The 16,300-nt window shown below is 38.1% G+C and overlaps 1 non-coding gene across 1 annotated transcript; it reads left to right on the top strand.

The window, feature by feature from the left end:
* Positions 1-9,382: 9,382 nt before the first annotated feature.
* On the top strand, positions 9,383-9,490 carry LOC148544156 (small nucleolar RNA R71). The gene has a single exon (XR_015901544.1). It is a non-coding gene; the product is annotated as a small nucleolar RNA R71 (small nucleolar RNA).
* Positions 9,491-16,300: the final 6,810 nt, after the last annotated feature.

Genomic DNA, 16,300 nt, shown 5'->3' with positions numbered 1-16,300 from the left:
TACTAAATATTTGTTGATTGGTTAGATGAAGAACAAAGTTTAGAAAGTATGATTAGAGAAGAGTAGAGTGATTGACCCTAGACACTTGAGAGTTAGAGTGATATACACTACCAGTAAGGGTTCAGTGCTAAATTCTATGTTCCCTGCTTTCATGAGCTATCTTCTTACAAGTTTACTTGTACCTTATTTTGTATGATTTGAATTAGTGGAATCTGATTTATATTTGTCTTGGAGAATTTATTTATTTTTAACCAAGTAAGCAGAATCATTTCACATTTAGTTGCATTCATATAGATAGGATTGCATTTCATACATTCTTACCATTCTCCTTCACTCTTTTAGTTCTCTTGAGCTTAGCATGAGGACATGCTAATGTTTAAGTGTGGGGAGGTTGATAAACTACTATTTTACGGTTTATCTTGTGCTCAATTGAGTGATTTTTATCAACTCTTTACCCACTTATTCATACTATTCGCATGTTTTACATTTTCCTTCCTGATTTTGTGCTATGATTGAAAGCATGCTTCTTTGATCTTATATTTGCTTATTATTAATCCTCTCTTATTACCATTAGATGCCTTGATATGTGTGTTAAGTGATTTCATAGATTATAGGGCAGGAATGGCTTGAAGGATGGAAAAGAAGCATACAAAAGTGGAAGGAATACAAGAAGCTGAAGGAACTGCAAAGCTGTCCAGCCTGACCTCTTCGCACTCAAACAGCTATAACTTTAGCTATAGAGCTTCAAACGATGCGGTTTTAGTTGCGTTGGAAAGCTAACTTTCAGGGCTTCGATTTGATATATAATATGCCATAGTTATCCTGACACTAGGTGACGCGACCGCGTGCTCCATGCGGACGCATCGCAGTGACGGAAATTCAGCATGTTGAATTCGCAACCAGCGAATTCTGGGTTGTTTCTGACCCAGTTCTCGGCCCAGAAAACATAGATTAGAGGCTATAAAGTGGAGGAATATATCCATTCAAAAAAAGCTCTCATATTCACAATTTTAGGAGTAGATGTAGTTTTTAGAGAGAGAGGTTCTCTCCTCTCTCTTTAGGATTAGGATTTAGAATTAGGACTATTATTCGCTTTCAGGATTATCTCTTTTGATCAGGTTCAATATTCCTTTTATTTACTTTTGTAAGCTACTTTATGAATCCTTTCATGTTACAGATTATTTGAATTAAGGTTATTTGAGGTATTTCAGTTTAATATTGATTTCTTTTATTTATGCTATTGTTGTTTTTACTCTGAAGACATTTTTATTCCAGTAGAATTTATTTTTCCCCTTTTGGACTTGGTTAAGAAATTAGTAACTCAGGAGTTATCCAATTCAACAGCATAATTGATAATTGTTATCTTGCCAATTGAATTGAACTTCCATAATCCCAATCTTTTCTTAGGAAATAAATAGGATTCGAAGATCAAACCAATTAATCCCTTGACCTTCCTTTATCTTAGTAAAGGTTAACAAAGTGAAATTAAGATTCAACCATCATCATCATTGATAAGGATAGTTAGGATAGGACCTCCGATTTCTCATACCTTGCCAAAAGTCTGCTTTACAGTTATTTATTTATTTTAATTGCCATTTAATTTACTTTTCATTAAATTACTCGTTCCTCATTCTTGAAACCCCAAATTTACAATCTCCATAACCAATAATAAGAACATACTTCCCTGCAGTTCCTTGAGAAGACGACCCAAGGTTTAAATACTCGGTTATCAATTTTAAAAGGGGTTTGTTACTTGTGACAACCAAAAAGTTTGTATGAAAGAACTTTTGAAGGTTTAGAAACTATACTTGCAACGAGGATTTATCCGCAAATTTCTAGACCACGCAAAAGTCCTCTCATCACCGACCCGGCGGGTTTAGACCCATTTGCCACCCCTACTTGGATCCATATCCAAACCAGAGAACGCATGACAAACCATAGTCCAAATATCAAAACCAACAATCTCATAGTATTCTTTAAAGAAGAAAGCCTGAAACCCATCAGGGCCCGGTGCCTTAAAAGAATGCATACTGAAAACAGCCGACTTAACTTCTTCCAGAGTAACTGGCGCTGTAAGGCTACAACAAGCTTCATCATTCAAGGAAGGTAGCGGCACATCACCAAAACAACCTAAATCTTCATCCCCAACTGGCAGAATAAGCGTTTATAAAAGGATTTAGCTTCCTTTCTAAGGACCTCCGAATCCATTTCCCACACCCCATCTTGAAGAAAGAGACCATGAATCTTATTATGCTTTCTTCGCACAAGAGTCTGGACATGAAAGAACTTGGTATTTCTATCCCCGAATTTTACCCACTGCTCTCTAGATTTCTGAAACCATAAAAGTTCTTCCTGAACAAGCGTGTTATTAAATTCCTCAATCAGCTGTTGTTCTTTTTGCCGCATAGACAAATCTTCCATTACTTCTAGTCGCTTCTAAAGGAAATAAATCTGTCTCTCCAATTCACATTTCCTAACAAAAATATTGCCGAACACTTTAGAGTTAAACTCCAAAGAGTTCTTCTGCACTTCTGAAAGCTTGCCATGCATCTCTCTGTAGCCAGCCTGCCATGACTGGTTCACAATATCTCTGTACCCCGGATGAGTTGCCCAAGCTGCAATAAACCAAAAATGTCTATTCTTTTTCGGTTGGGGACAACCTGTACAGCGCACTAGGATAGGACAATGATCAGACTGAAGCTTATTTAAAATTTTTGTGTAAACCTCTGGGAAGAGAGATAACCATCCACTGTTGAGATAGACTCGGTCAAGTTTTTTCACTAGCTCAACAGCATTTTTAACCCTTCTATACCAAGAAAACTGTCTTTCAATATTCTTCAAGTCAAACAGATCACTATCCCCTAGAGAGGCAGCAAGCCAATCTGCATGGTGACTCGAGAAGAGGCAACCCTTAGATTCGTGAGAGAATAGTACTTCATTAAAATCACCAAGAATAATCCATAGCCCGCAGAAAGACGAAGACTGAGTAACAAGATAATCCCATAGTAGAACTCTGGTATTAAACTGAGGACTACCATAGATACCACTGCACCTCCAAATCACATTATTTACCTAAACCTCAACTATAACACACTGATCGAAAGCATCAACCTATTTGCAGTGAGCACCCTGCATTGCAGAAAGGAACCAAATACCCCCCTTATGTCCTGATGCCTCCACTATACCAATAGAGTGATAACCAAGTGTTAAAAAGGAAAGTTTCAAGTGTTAAAAAGGATAGTGAGTTTCAACTACAATAAAAATTACAGGTTTAAATTTCCTAACCAGCTCTTTACAATTCACATGGGCCAACTTATTAGAAGCACCCCTAATGTTCCAAGCTATTATATTTACACTATCCATAATATAAAATATAAAAATATAAAAATATAAAACAAGGAAATCAAAGTGCTTCACCAACCTCAAACTGAGGCTTGCCCAGCGGGAATGACTCCCATGACCTTCATGTTTGCATGATCTCCATGGAATATCTCCTTATTCCCGCCTACCACCGCAGCAACAGCTGGCAATGCGCCTTCCTTCTCCAATGGAACCGACACAGTAACACTCTCTTTTACAGCTGCAAGAGGACATGACGATGCTTCCACCGCTGTGCCTCCACTCTTCTCAACTGGCGAGCTCTGTAGGGACGGCGGCCTTGGTCGTTTCTAGAGAGAGGAGCCACGAGGCACTTGGGTGTGTCAGGTTGAGGAGATCGACTTCTCACCAACACGGGAAGCGCTGTGTCCGACCTTGACCTGTGACCCGACTGGTGCACGAAATTGAGATTCACACTTTTCACAACTCCGCACAACTAACTAGCAAGTGCACTGGGTCGTCCAAGTAATACCTTACGTGAGTAAGGGTCGATCCCATGGAGATTTTCGGCTTGAAGCAAGCTATGGTCATCTTGTAAATCTTAGTCAGGCGGATTCAAATGGTTATGAGGTTTTGATAATTAAAAGATAAATAAAACATAAAATAAAATAAAGATACTTATGTAATTCATTGGTGGGAATTTCAGATAAGCATTTGGAGATGCTTTATTGCTTCTAAACCTCTGATTTCCTATTGTCTTCTTCCAATCATACGTGCTCCCTTCCATGGCAAGCTGTATGATCCTCTCGGATGAAAAATACCAGGTACAGTTTCTGCACGGCTAATCAACTGTTGGATTTATCGTCTCGGATGAAAAATACCAGGTACAGCTACCACACGGCTAATCATCTGTCAGTTCTCACTAGCGTCAGAATAGAATCTCTCTATCCTTTTGCACACTGTCACTGCACCCAACATTCGCAAGTTTGAAGCTCGTCACAGTCATCCCTTCCCAGATCCTACTCGGAATACCACAGACAAGGTTTAGACTTTTTGGATCTCAGGAATGGCTGCCAATTGGTTCTAGCCTATACCACGAAGGTTCTAATCACGAATCGTGGCTTAGAAACCCAAGAGAATATACTCCGGCTGTCGTCCAATGACTACGTTGAACATCATGTAGACCGCTTTGTGGTTGTCAGGCACGTAGATATTGGCTAAGCGAGTAACGAAGATAGTGGGTGATTGTCACGGGTCACCCCTTCATTCTGACTTAACTGAATTAAGTATGAGAGTATATCTTGGAGAAGAAGTCAGCATGAATTGAAAGAGAAATAATAGTACTTGCATTAATTCTTGAAGAACAGCAGAGCTCCGCACCTTAATCTATGAGGTGTAGAAACTCCACCGTAGAAAATACATAAGAGGAAAAGGTCTAGGCATGGCCGTGTGTCCAGCCTCCAAGTCCAAAGATGATAAAGTATCCAAAGTGTATGAATACAATAGTAAAATGTGCTATTTATACTAAACTAGTTACTAAGGATTACAGAAAATAAGTAACGAAGTGAAGATAGTGTAGAAATCCACTTCCGGGGCCCACTTGTTGAGTGTTTGGGCTGAGCTTTGAAGTTTTCATGTGCATAGGCCATTCTTGGAGTTAAGCGCCAGCTTGGATGCCAATTTGGGTGTTTAACTCCAGTTTTGGTGCCAGTTCTGGCGTTTTAGTCCAGAAAAGGGTCTCTGGCTGGTGTTTGAACGCGAGTTTGGGCCATCAAATCTCGAGCAAAGTATAGACTATTATATATTTCTGGAAATCCCAAGATGTCTACTTTCGAACACAATTTAGAGCGTGCCAATTGGGATTATGTAGCTCCAAAAAATCCACTTCGGATGCAGGAGGGTCAGAATCCAACAGCATCTGCAGTCCTTTCTCAGCCTCTGAACCAGATTTTTGCTCAGGTCCCTCAATTTTAGCCAGAAAATACCTGAAATTACAGAAAAACATACAAACTCATAGTAAAGTCTAGAAATGTGAGTTTTGCATAAAAACTAATAAAAATATAATAAAAAGTAACTAAAATATACTAAAAACTATGTAAAAACAATGCCAAAAAGAGTATAAATTATCCGCTCATCACAACACCAAACTTAAATTGTTGCTTGTCCCGAAGAAACTAAAAACAAAATAGGATAAAAAGAACAGAAAATAAAATAAATTCCAAAATTATCAATGAAGATTAGTTTTAATTAGATGAGCGAGGCTAGTGGCTTTTTGCTTCTGAACAGTTTTGGCATCTCACTTTATCCTTTGAAGTTCAGAATGATTGGCATCCATAGGAACTCAGAATTCAGATAGTGTTATTGATTCTCCTAGTTCAGTATGTTGATTCTTGAACACAGCTACTTTATGAGTCTTGGCCGTGACCCTAAGCATTTTGTTTTCCAGTATTACCACCGGATACATAAATGTCACAGACACATAACTGGGTGAACATTTTTAGATTGTGACTCAGCTTTGCTAGAGTCCCCAGTTAGAGGTGCCCAGAGCTCTTAAGCACACTCTTTTTGCTTTGGACCATGACTTTAACTGCTCAGTCTCAAGCTTTTCACTTGACACCTTCAGGCCACAAGCACATGGTTAGGGATAGCTTGATTTAGCCGCTTAGGCCAGGATTTTATTCCTTTGGGCCCTCCTATCCATTAATGCTCAAAGCCTTGGATCCTCTTTAGCCTTGCCTTTTAGTTTAAAGGGTTATTGGCTTTTTCTGCTTGCTTTTTGTTTTTTTTCTTTTTTTTTCTTTTTTTTTCGCCATTTTTTTCCTTTTTTTTTGCAAGCTTTGTGTTTCACTGCTTTTTCTTGCTTTAAGAATCAATTATATGATTTTTCAGATTATCAATAACATTTCTCTTTTTTCATTATTCTTTCAAGAGCCAACAATTTTATCATTCATAAACTTCACTATCAAAAATATGCACTGTTCAAGCATTCATTCAGAAAACAAAAAGTATTGCCACCACATCAAAATAATTAAACTATTTTCAAGACAGAATTCAAAATTCATGTACTTCTTTTTCTTTTTCAGAAAACATTTTTCATTTGAGAAAGGTGAAGGATTTATGGGACATTCATAGCTTTAAGACATAGACACTAAACACTAATGATCATGTAATGAAGACACAAACATAGACAAAACATAATGCATAGAAACCGAAAAACAGAAAAAAAAATAAGGAAATTAAAGAACGGGTCCACCTTAGTGACGGCGGCTAGTTCTTCCTTTTGAAGATCTTATGGAGTGCTTGAGCTCCTCAATGTATCTTCCTTGCCTTTGTTGCTCTTCTCTCATGGCTTTTTGGTCCTCTCTGATTTCATGGAGGATGATGGAGTGCTCTTGGTGCTCCATCCTTAGTTGCCCCATGTTGGAACTCAATTCTCCTAAAGAAGTGTTGAGTTGCTCCTAGTAGTTGTGTGGAGGAAAATGCATCCCTTGAGGCATCTTAGGGATTTCTTGATGAGGAATCTTCTCATGCTCTTGTTGAGGTCCATGAGTGGGCTCTCTTGTTTGTTCTATCCTCTTTCTAGTGATGGGATTTTGTGATGAATCTCTCCATCTCCCATGACTCAGAGTTAGAAGCAACTGCCTTCCTTTTCCTCTTCCTAGAGGTTTCTCCAGCCTTAGGTGTCATTAATGGTTATGGAAAAACAAAAAGCAAAGATTTTTTTCACACCAAACTTAAAAGGTTTGCTCGTCCTTGAGCAAAAAAATAAGATAGAAGGGAGTAGAAGAAGAATGATGCAATTAATTTGAAAACTTATTACTGCATGCAAGAAAAATTTAAAAAGAGTTGAAAATAATTTGAAAAGATAGTAAGTTTTGAAAATATTTTGGGAGGAATTGAAAAGAATTAAAAAAAATAATTAAAAAAAAATTGGAAAGATTATTAATAATTGAAAATAGAAATTGAAAGATGAATGTTTAAAATATGTTTGATGCAAAAAATTATGAATTAAAACATGAAAAATTAAAAAAAATCGAATTGAAAATAAAATTACCTCCCTTGTGTCATCCTGGCATTAAACGCCCAGAATGCTATCCATTCTGGCATTTAACGCCCACTTGACTGCCTATTTGGGCGTTTAATGCCCAGCCAGATACCCTGGCTGGCGTTAAATACTAGGATTCCTTCTTTACTAGGCATTTTTTCTGAACGCCCAGAATGCTGCCTGCATGGGCGGTAAACGCCCATTCTGCTATCATTACTGGCGTTTAAACGCCAGTAAGCCTGTCCTACAAGGTGTGCTGTTTTGATGCTGTTTTTTATTCTGCTTTAATTCTGTAGCTGTTTTTATGACTCCATATGATCATCAACCTAAAGAAAACATAACATGACAATGGAAAACAAATGTCTATAAAAATAAATATAATTAAATAACATTGGGTTGCCTCCCAATAAGCCCTTCTTTAATGTCAATAGCTTGACAGTGAGCTCTTAGAGAGCTTCACAGAGACCCAGAGCTTAATGGTGGCCTCCCAACTCCAAACTTAGAAGTTGAGTGTGGGGGCTCTGTTTGACTCTGTATTGAGAGAAACTTTTCATGCTTCCTCTCCATGGTTACAGAAGAAGATCATTAAGCCTTAAACACAAGGTAGTCCTCATTCAATTGAAGGACTAACTCTCCTCTATCCACATCAATCACAGCCCTTGCTGTGGCTAGGAAGGGTCTTCCAAGGATAATGGATTCATCCTCATCCTTCCCAATGTCTAGGATTATGAAGTCAGCAGGGATGTACAGGTCTTCAACCTTCACTAAGACATCATCTACAAGTCCATAAGCATGTTTCATTGATTTGTCTGCCATCTCTAGTGAGATTCTTGCAACTTGTACCTCAAAGATCCCTAGTTTCTCCATTACAGAGAGTGGCATGAGTTTTATACCTGATCCTAGGTCACACAGATCCTTCTCAAAGGTCATGGTGGCTATGGTACAAGGTATTAAGAACTTTCCGGGATGTGGTTTCTTCTGAGGTAATTTCTGTTGAACCAAAGCATTCAGCATGATTGCTCCTAGATACCGAGCTACTTGCTCTTCAACAATATCTTCATCTTCTTCAGAGGAAGAATACTCATCAGAGCTCATGAATGGCAACAGTAAGTTCAGTGGAATCTCTATGGTCTCTGTATGAGCCTCAGATTTCTTTGGTTCCTCAATAGGGAACTCCTTATTGGTTAGTGGACGTCCATTGAGGTTTTCCTCACTGGAAATCACTGCCTCTTCCTCCTTTATAGGTTTGGCCAATTTGGTTATATTGATGGCCTTGCACTCTCTCTTTGGATTCTCTTCTGTATTGCTTGGGAGAGTACTAGCAGGGATTTCAGTAACTCTTTTACTCAGTTTACCCACTTGTGCCTCCAGATTTCTGATGGATGACCTTGTTTTAGTCATGAAACTGAGAATGGTCTTAGATAGATCAGAGACTATGGTTGCTAAGTCAGAGAAGCTCTGGTTAGAATTCTCTGTCTGTTGCTCAGAAGATGATGGAAAAGGCTTGCTATTGCCAAACTTATTTCTCCCAACATTATTATTGAAGCCTTGTTGAGGCATCTGTTGATACTTCCATGAGAAATTAGGATGATTCCTCCATGAAGGATTGTAAGTGTTTCCATAAGATTCTCCCATGTAATTCACCTCTTCCATTCCAAGATTCTCAGGGTCATAAGCTTCTCCTTCAGAGGAGGCTTCTTTAGTACTGCCGGATGCAGCTTACATTCCAGTCAGATTCTGAGAAATCATATTGACTTGCTGAGTCAATATTTTATTCTGAGCCAATATGGCATTCAGAGTGTCAATCTTAAGAACTCCTTTCTTCTGAGTCATTCCATTATTCACAGAATTTCTTTCAGAAGTATACATGAGCTAGTTATTTGCAACCATCTCAATAAGTTCTTGGGCTTCTGCAAGCATTTTATTTAGATGAAGAGATCCACCAGCAGAGTGGTCCAATAACATCTTGGACAATTCGGACAGACCATCATAGAATATACATAAGATGCTCCATTCTGAAAGCATGTCAAAAGGGCACCTTCTGATCAATTGCTTGTATCTTTCCCAAGCTTCATAAAGGGATTCACCTTCCTTCTATCTGAAGGTTTGGACTTCCACTCTAAGCTTGCTCAACTTTTGAGGTGGAAAGAATTTGGCCAAGAAATCATTGACCAACTTTTCCCAAGAGTTCAGGCTTTCTTTAGGTTGTGAGTCCAACCATATCCTAGCTCTGTCTCTTACAGCAAAGGGGAAAAGCATAAGTCTGTAGACCTCGGGATTAACCCCATTGGTCTTAACAGTGTCACAGATTTGCAAGAATTTAGCTAAGAACTGATGAGGATCTTCCAATGGAAGTCCATGAAACTTGCAATTCTACTGCATTAGAGAAACTAGTTGAGGCTTAAGCTCAAAGTTGTTTGCTCCAATTGCAGGAATTGAGATGCTTCTTCCATAGAAGTCGAAAGTTGGTGCAGTAAAGTCACCAAGCATCTTCCTTGCATCTCCACCATTGTTATTGGGTTCGGCTGCCATGTCTTCTTTTTTTTCGAAAATTTCTGTAAGGTCCTCTCCAGAGTGTTGTGCTTTAGCTTCTCTTAGCTTCCTCTTCAGAGTCCTTTCAGGTTCAGGGTCAGTTTCAACAAGAATGTCCTTATCCTTGTTCCTGCTCATATGAAAAAGAAGAGAACAAAGAGAGAAGAAGAATCCTCTATATCACAGTATAGAGATTCCTTTATGTGAGTATAAGAATAGAAGAATAGGAGAATGAGGTAGAGAGAGAATAAAAGGAATTCGAACACAGAGAAAGAGAGAGGGTTCGAATTATGAGTAGAAGAGAAGTGTTAGTAAATAATTAAATAAATAGAAAGAGATGAGAGATAGAGTATTCGAATATTAATTAAAATAATAAAAAAATATTTTTATTTTTATTTTAATTATAAGTTAGAATTCAAAATTTAAGAAAAGAAATAAAATAAAATAAAATTAGAATTTAAAACAATTAGCTAATTAAAAAGAATTTTGAAAAAGTGGTTAGTGATTTTCAAAAATTAGAAGTGGAAAAGTAATTAGGTGGTTTTGAAAAAGATAAGAAATAGTAAACTTTTTAAAATTAAAACAAGCAAGTCAAGTGGTTAATTAAAAAAGATTTGAAAATAAATTTTGAAAAGATAAGAAGTTAGAAAAAGATTTTGAAATTAAGTTTTGAAAAAGATATGATTGAAATCTATTTTGAAAATGATTTGAAAAAGAAATTTAAAAAGATTTGATTTTGAAAATTAAAGTTGATGACATGACTAACAAGAAACTAAAAGATATGATTCTAGAATTTAAAGATTGAACCTTTCTTAACAGGAAAGTAACAAACTTGAAATTTTTGAATCAAAACATTAATTGTTAGTAAAGTTTTCGAAAATGGGAAATAAAAATAAGAAAGATTTTGAAAATTAATTTTAGAAATTCGAAAATATTAAGAAGAATTGAAAAAGATTTTATTTTTGAAAAAGATTTGAAAAGATAGACTTTTTAAATTGAAATTTTGACTTGACTAACAAGAAACAACTAAATTTAAAAATTTTTGACTAAGTCAACCCAAAATTTCAAAATTTATGAGTAAAATAAGGGAAAGATATTATTTTTTATTTTTTTTTTGAATTAATGAAGAAAGAGAAAAAAACAACAAAATGAAACAAGACATAAAAATTTAAGATCAAAATAACTAATGCATGCAAGAACACTTTGAATGTCAAGATGAACACCAAGAACACTTTGAAGATCATGATGAACATCAAAAACATATTTTTGAAAATTTTTAAGAAAAGAAACACATGCAAGACACCAAACTTAAAAATTTTTAATGTTTAGACACTATGAATTTGAAAATGCATATGAAAAAACAAGAAAAGACACAAAACAAGAAAATCACAAGATTAAACAAAGAAAAATCATCAAGAACAACTTGAAGATCATGAAGAACACATTGCATGAATTTTCGAAAATTTTAAGAAAATAAAAAAAGAGAATGCAATTGACACCAAACTTAAAATTTGACACTAGACTCAAACAAGAAACATAAAATTTTTTTGGTTTTTATGATTTTATTAATTTTTTTTATATATTTTTTTCGAAAATTAAAAATAAAAAGCTTAAACATAAAATAAAATTACCCAATCTAAGCAACAAGATGAACCATCAGTTGTCCAAACTAGTACAATCCCCGGCAACGGCGCCAAAAACTTGGTACACGAAATTGTGATTCACACTTTTCACAACTCCGCACAACTAACCAGCAAGTGCACTGGGTCGTCCAAGTAATACCTTACGTGAGTAAGGGTCGATCCCACAGAGATTGTCGGCTTGAAGCAAGTTATGGTCATCTTGTAAATCTTAGTCAGGTGGATTCAAATGGTTATGAGGTTTTGATAATTAAAAGATAATAAAACATAAAATAAAATAAAGATACTTATGTAATTCATTGGTGAGAATTTTAAATAAGCGTTTGGAGATGCTTTGTTGCTTCTGAACCTCTGCTTTCCTATTGTCTTCTTCCAATCATGCGTGCTCCCTTCCATGGCAAGTTGTATGATCCTCTCGGATGAAAAATACCAGGTACGGTTTCTACACGGCTAATCAACTGTCAAATTTCTTGTCTCGGATGAAAAATACCAGGTATAGCTACCGCACGGCTAATCATCTGTCGGTTCTCACTAGCGTTGGAATAGGATATCTCTATCATTTTGCACACTGTCACTGTGCCCAACATTCGCAAGTTTGAAGCTCGTCACAGTCATCCCTTCCCAGATCCTACTCGAAATACCACAAACAAGGTTTAGACTTTCTGAATCTCAGGAATGGCTGCCAATTGGTTCTAGCCTATACCACGAAGGTTCTAATCACGAATTCGGATGCTTTGTTGTCAGGAGAGATGATGCGAATCGTGGCTTAGAGACCCAAGAGAATATACTCCGGCTGTCGTCCAATGACTACGTTGAACATCATGTAGACCGCTTTGTGGTTATCAGGCACGCGGATCTTGGCTAAGCGAGTAACGAAGATAGTGGGTGATTTTCACGGGTCACCCCTTCATTCTGACTTAACTGAATTAAGTACGAGAGTATATCTTGGAGAAGAAGTAAGAGTGAATTGAAAGAGAAACAATAGTACTTGCATTAATTCATGAAGAACAGCAGAGCTCCGCACCTTAATCTATGAGGTGTAGAAACTCCACCGTAGAAAATACATAGGAGGAAAAGGTCTAGGCATGGCCGTGTGGCTAGCCTCCAAGTCCAAAGATGATAAAGTATCCAAAGTGTATGAATACAATAGTAAAACGTGCTATTTATACTAAACTAGTTACTAAGGATTATAGAAAATAAGTAACTAAGTGAAGATAGTGCAGAAATCCACTTCCGGGGCTCACTTGGTGAGTGTTTGGGCTGAGCTTTGAAGCTTTCACGTGCATAGGCCATTCTTGGAGTTAAACGCCAGCTTGGGTGCCAGTTTGGGCGTTTAACTCCAGTTTTGGTGCCAGTTCTGGCGTTTTACTCCAGACAAGGGTCTCTGGCTGGCATTTGAATGCCAGTTTGGGCCATCAAATATCGGGAAAAATATAGAGTATTATATATTGTTGGAAAGCCCAAGATGTCTACTTTCCAACGAAATTAAGAACGCACCAGTTAGGATTTTGTAGCTCCAGAAAATCCACTTCGAGTGTAGGAGGGTCAGAATCCAACAGCATCTGCAGTCCTTTCTCAGCCTCTAAATCAGATTTTTGCTCAGGTCCCTCAATTTTAGCCAGAAAATACCTGAAATTACAGAAAAACACACAAACTCATAGTAAAGTCCAGAAATGTGAGTTTTGCAAAAAAACTAATAAAAATATAATAAAAAGTAACTAAAACATACTAAAAACTATGTAAAAACAATGCCAAAAAGGGTATAAATTATCCGCTCATCACCGACCCTGGCGTGATAGAAGCTGGACCCATCCGTGTGAGGAAAGTGGATGGTGGCCCTGATTACTCTACCTGAATCGGTTCTGGATTGAGTGCCTTTTTGGACATTGTTAGATTGCTTCTGGCCCAGCTTGGTTTTACCTTTCCTCACAACTTGCTCCCAGCCTGGTTCATCATGCATGCAAGTCTCCTCAACGTTATTTCCATCCAAATTATTAGCCTCTAAATCCTCTTACAAAATTGGTGCGGGATTCTCACCAGTAACGTCACCTACCAGATCATGTTCTACTTCATTTGAATTTTGAATTTTGGGCTCGGGATGTAGCACTGCCGTTGTACTGTCCCGGGGCTTGGTGGCATCGGAATCAGCACTCTTTCCTTCCCTGGAGTCTCTACACAAGCACTGTTCCATATTGTGGCCATAACGTGCACAAGAATTACAAATTAAATTTAAACTTTCATACTCCACTACATGAGTTACGCCTTCCACAATGATATGCTTGATCATTGGCAATCCTAAATTTATTTGAACACATGCTCGGGCATATTGTCCTCTCTCAGCCAACTTAGTGGCTAGGTCCACTTTGATGGGGACTCCTATTGCAGAAGAAATACGCATCATGGCTTGTTCCTGATAACACCAGATTGGGTGCCCCGAAAGCCGAACCCATACAAGTGTAGACTCGAAGGATTGCTCACATGGCCGAAAATCTATATTCCACGGTTTTACAGCAACATAGTGCCCCCTCAATCAACCACGGGTCGCCAAGCATGACATTCTCACGATCTTCATCTGCATCAAATTTTACCATGAAGTACCCAAACCCCACATCAAGCAGATCAAAGCCACCTTTGATGCGCCAAACCATCTAAAGCTTGTGTGAAAGAGCTGTGTAACTATAATTTTTATCAAGAACCTTGATCACCAAAACTTCTCGATAAGGCTCTGCCAAACAAAGCTTGACTTCTTCAGTGAAGTTTACACACGGAGTTTGGGGATCGCCCTACTTGCCCACCACTGTCGCTATACTATCCCCAAATAGAGATCCTGCAAGTGCAAAGGCCTTCGATTTCTCTGGACCAATGACTTTATCTCTAAAGGAGACCTTTGTAGACTTTGAAAAACCCTCTCGTGAGAAACCCTCCTTGGCACCGGATGCACCCCCACCCACACTCTTCCCCTTATCTCTTCGCCCTCAAACACTCGCTCCCACTCTCGCCTTCTCTCATTCTGCCTGGTATGGAGTACGTACTCTTTCTCTGCCAGGGTTTTTTAAATTACTTTATAAATTTTTAGTTTTTATGTTAGATTATATTTATTCTATTGTGTTATTTTTAAATTTTTTATTTGTTTAATATTGGTGCGCGAAATTGAACTTCACAAGTTTCACACAGATGAACCGGCAAGTGCACCGGGTCGTCCAAGTAATAACTCAGGTGAGTGAGGGTCGAATCCCATGGAGATTCTCGGATTGAGCAAGCACTGGCTATCTTGTAGATCTTAGTTAGGCGATTAGAAAAGATGGTTGTTTATTTGAAAGCATAAACAAAATAGTAAAGGAAACAAAATACCAGATTAGTGTGAAAGCGATGATAGATATTCAGTTAAGGCTTTAGAGATGCGTATTCTTTCTGGATTAACTTTTCTTACTGTCTACTAAAATAACGAATGATTCATTCAATGGCAGCTGTAATTGACTAACTCATGTAGCATCCTCATCAATTTAGCCTCTTCTAAACCATAGCAGTCCACCATATTTGAGAAACTCATGTAGCATCCTCATCAAGTTAACTCGGTATTTCCTTCATGAACTTAGCATATGAAGGCATTTGTTCAAGAGCCTCTGCAAAAGAGATTTTGATCTCCAGCTTCTTGAAAGCTTCTAAAAATTTGGAAATTGCCTATCCTTTTCTGCTTTTTGGAGTATTTGAGGGTATGGTAACTTGGCCTTGTACTCAAGGGCCATGAGTGGTGTAGGGTGAGTGTCCATAGTGCCTATAAAAGGGGCTGCTAGCTTGCTTAGGAGAAGTGGTCTCAGCACTTACACGTGTCTGGCCTCCTTTAAATTGGTATTCAATGCCTGGGTTGTCCCCTTCTGGGCGTTGGATCCCTGGGCTGCCCCCTATTGGACGTTGGACGCCCTAGCTGCCCCTTTCTTAGCATTGGACGCCCTGGCTACCCCCTTCTGGGTGTTCAGTGCTCACATGGGTGCCTTGAACTACATCTTGTTCATCTTCTGCCAGCTCTTCTCCCTGCCTCTTACTGTTCTGAGGCTGGTTGTTCAGGGTACTCCTTAATTGAAGAGCTTGGCACTCTTCTCTTATCTGTCCAGACAAGTGTTGTTTAGCCTGGTTCAATGATGCTTCCATATTCTTGCTGGAGGCTCGGATCTTCTGCATTTCTTCTTGCAAGCTTAGCACTTATTGTGTGAGAAGGTGCAGTTGCTAGGTTAAAAACTCACTTTGCCTAGGAGAGTCTGATTCAGTGGATACTGTCTTAACCTCTCCCTTCATTGGAGTCTCATTAGATGAGTACAGATGCTGATTGCTGGCAACTGTCTCAATGAGCTCATGAGCTTCCTCAATTGTCTTTCTCATGTGGATTGAACTACCTGTAGAATAATCTAAGGACATCTTAGTCATATATGTGAGTCCGTAATAGAAAATATCTAGCTTTACCCAGTCTAAAAACATTTCAATGGAACATCTTCTCAGCATCAGCTTGTATCTTACCCAAACATCATGAAGGGACTCATTCTCTTCCTGTCTAAAGCCTTGAATGTACAGTCTTAGCTGAGTTAGCTTCTTTGAAGGGAAATAGTGGTTCAAAAACTTGTCCACCAACTTATTCCATATTTTCAAGCTTGATTTGGGCTGATTATCCAACCACCTCTTTGCTTGGCTTTTTACAGCAAATGGAAAGAATAGCAGCCTGTAGACATCCTAGTCTACTTTGCTAGTTCTTACTGTGTCAGTTATCTGCAAG

The sequence above is a fragment of the Arachis ipaensis genome, chromosome B9 (genome assembly GCF_059453495.1).
Source record: "Arachis ipaensis isolate K30076 ecotype BB chromosome B9, ASM5945349v1, whole genome shotgun sequence".
Taxonomy (NCBI): Eukaryota; Viridiplantae; Streptophyta; class Magnoliopsida; order Fabales; family Fabaceae; genus Arachis; species Arachis ipaensis.
The sequence above is the reverse complement of the archived record's forward strand: the minus strand, read 5'-3'. Positions and strand labels throughout refer to the sequence as shown.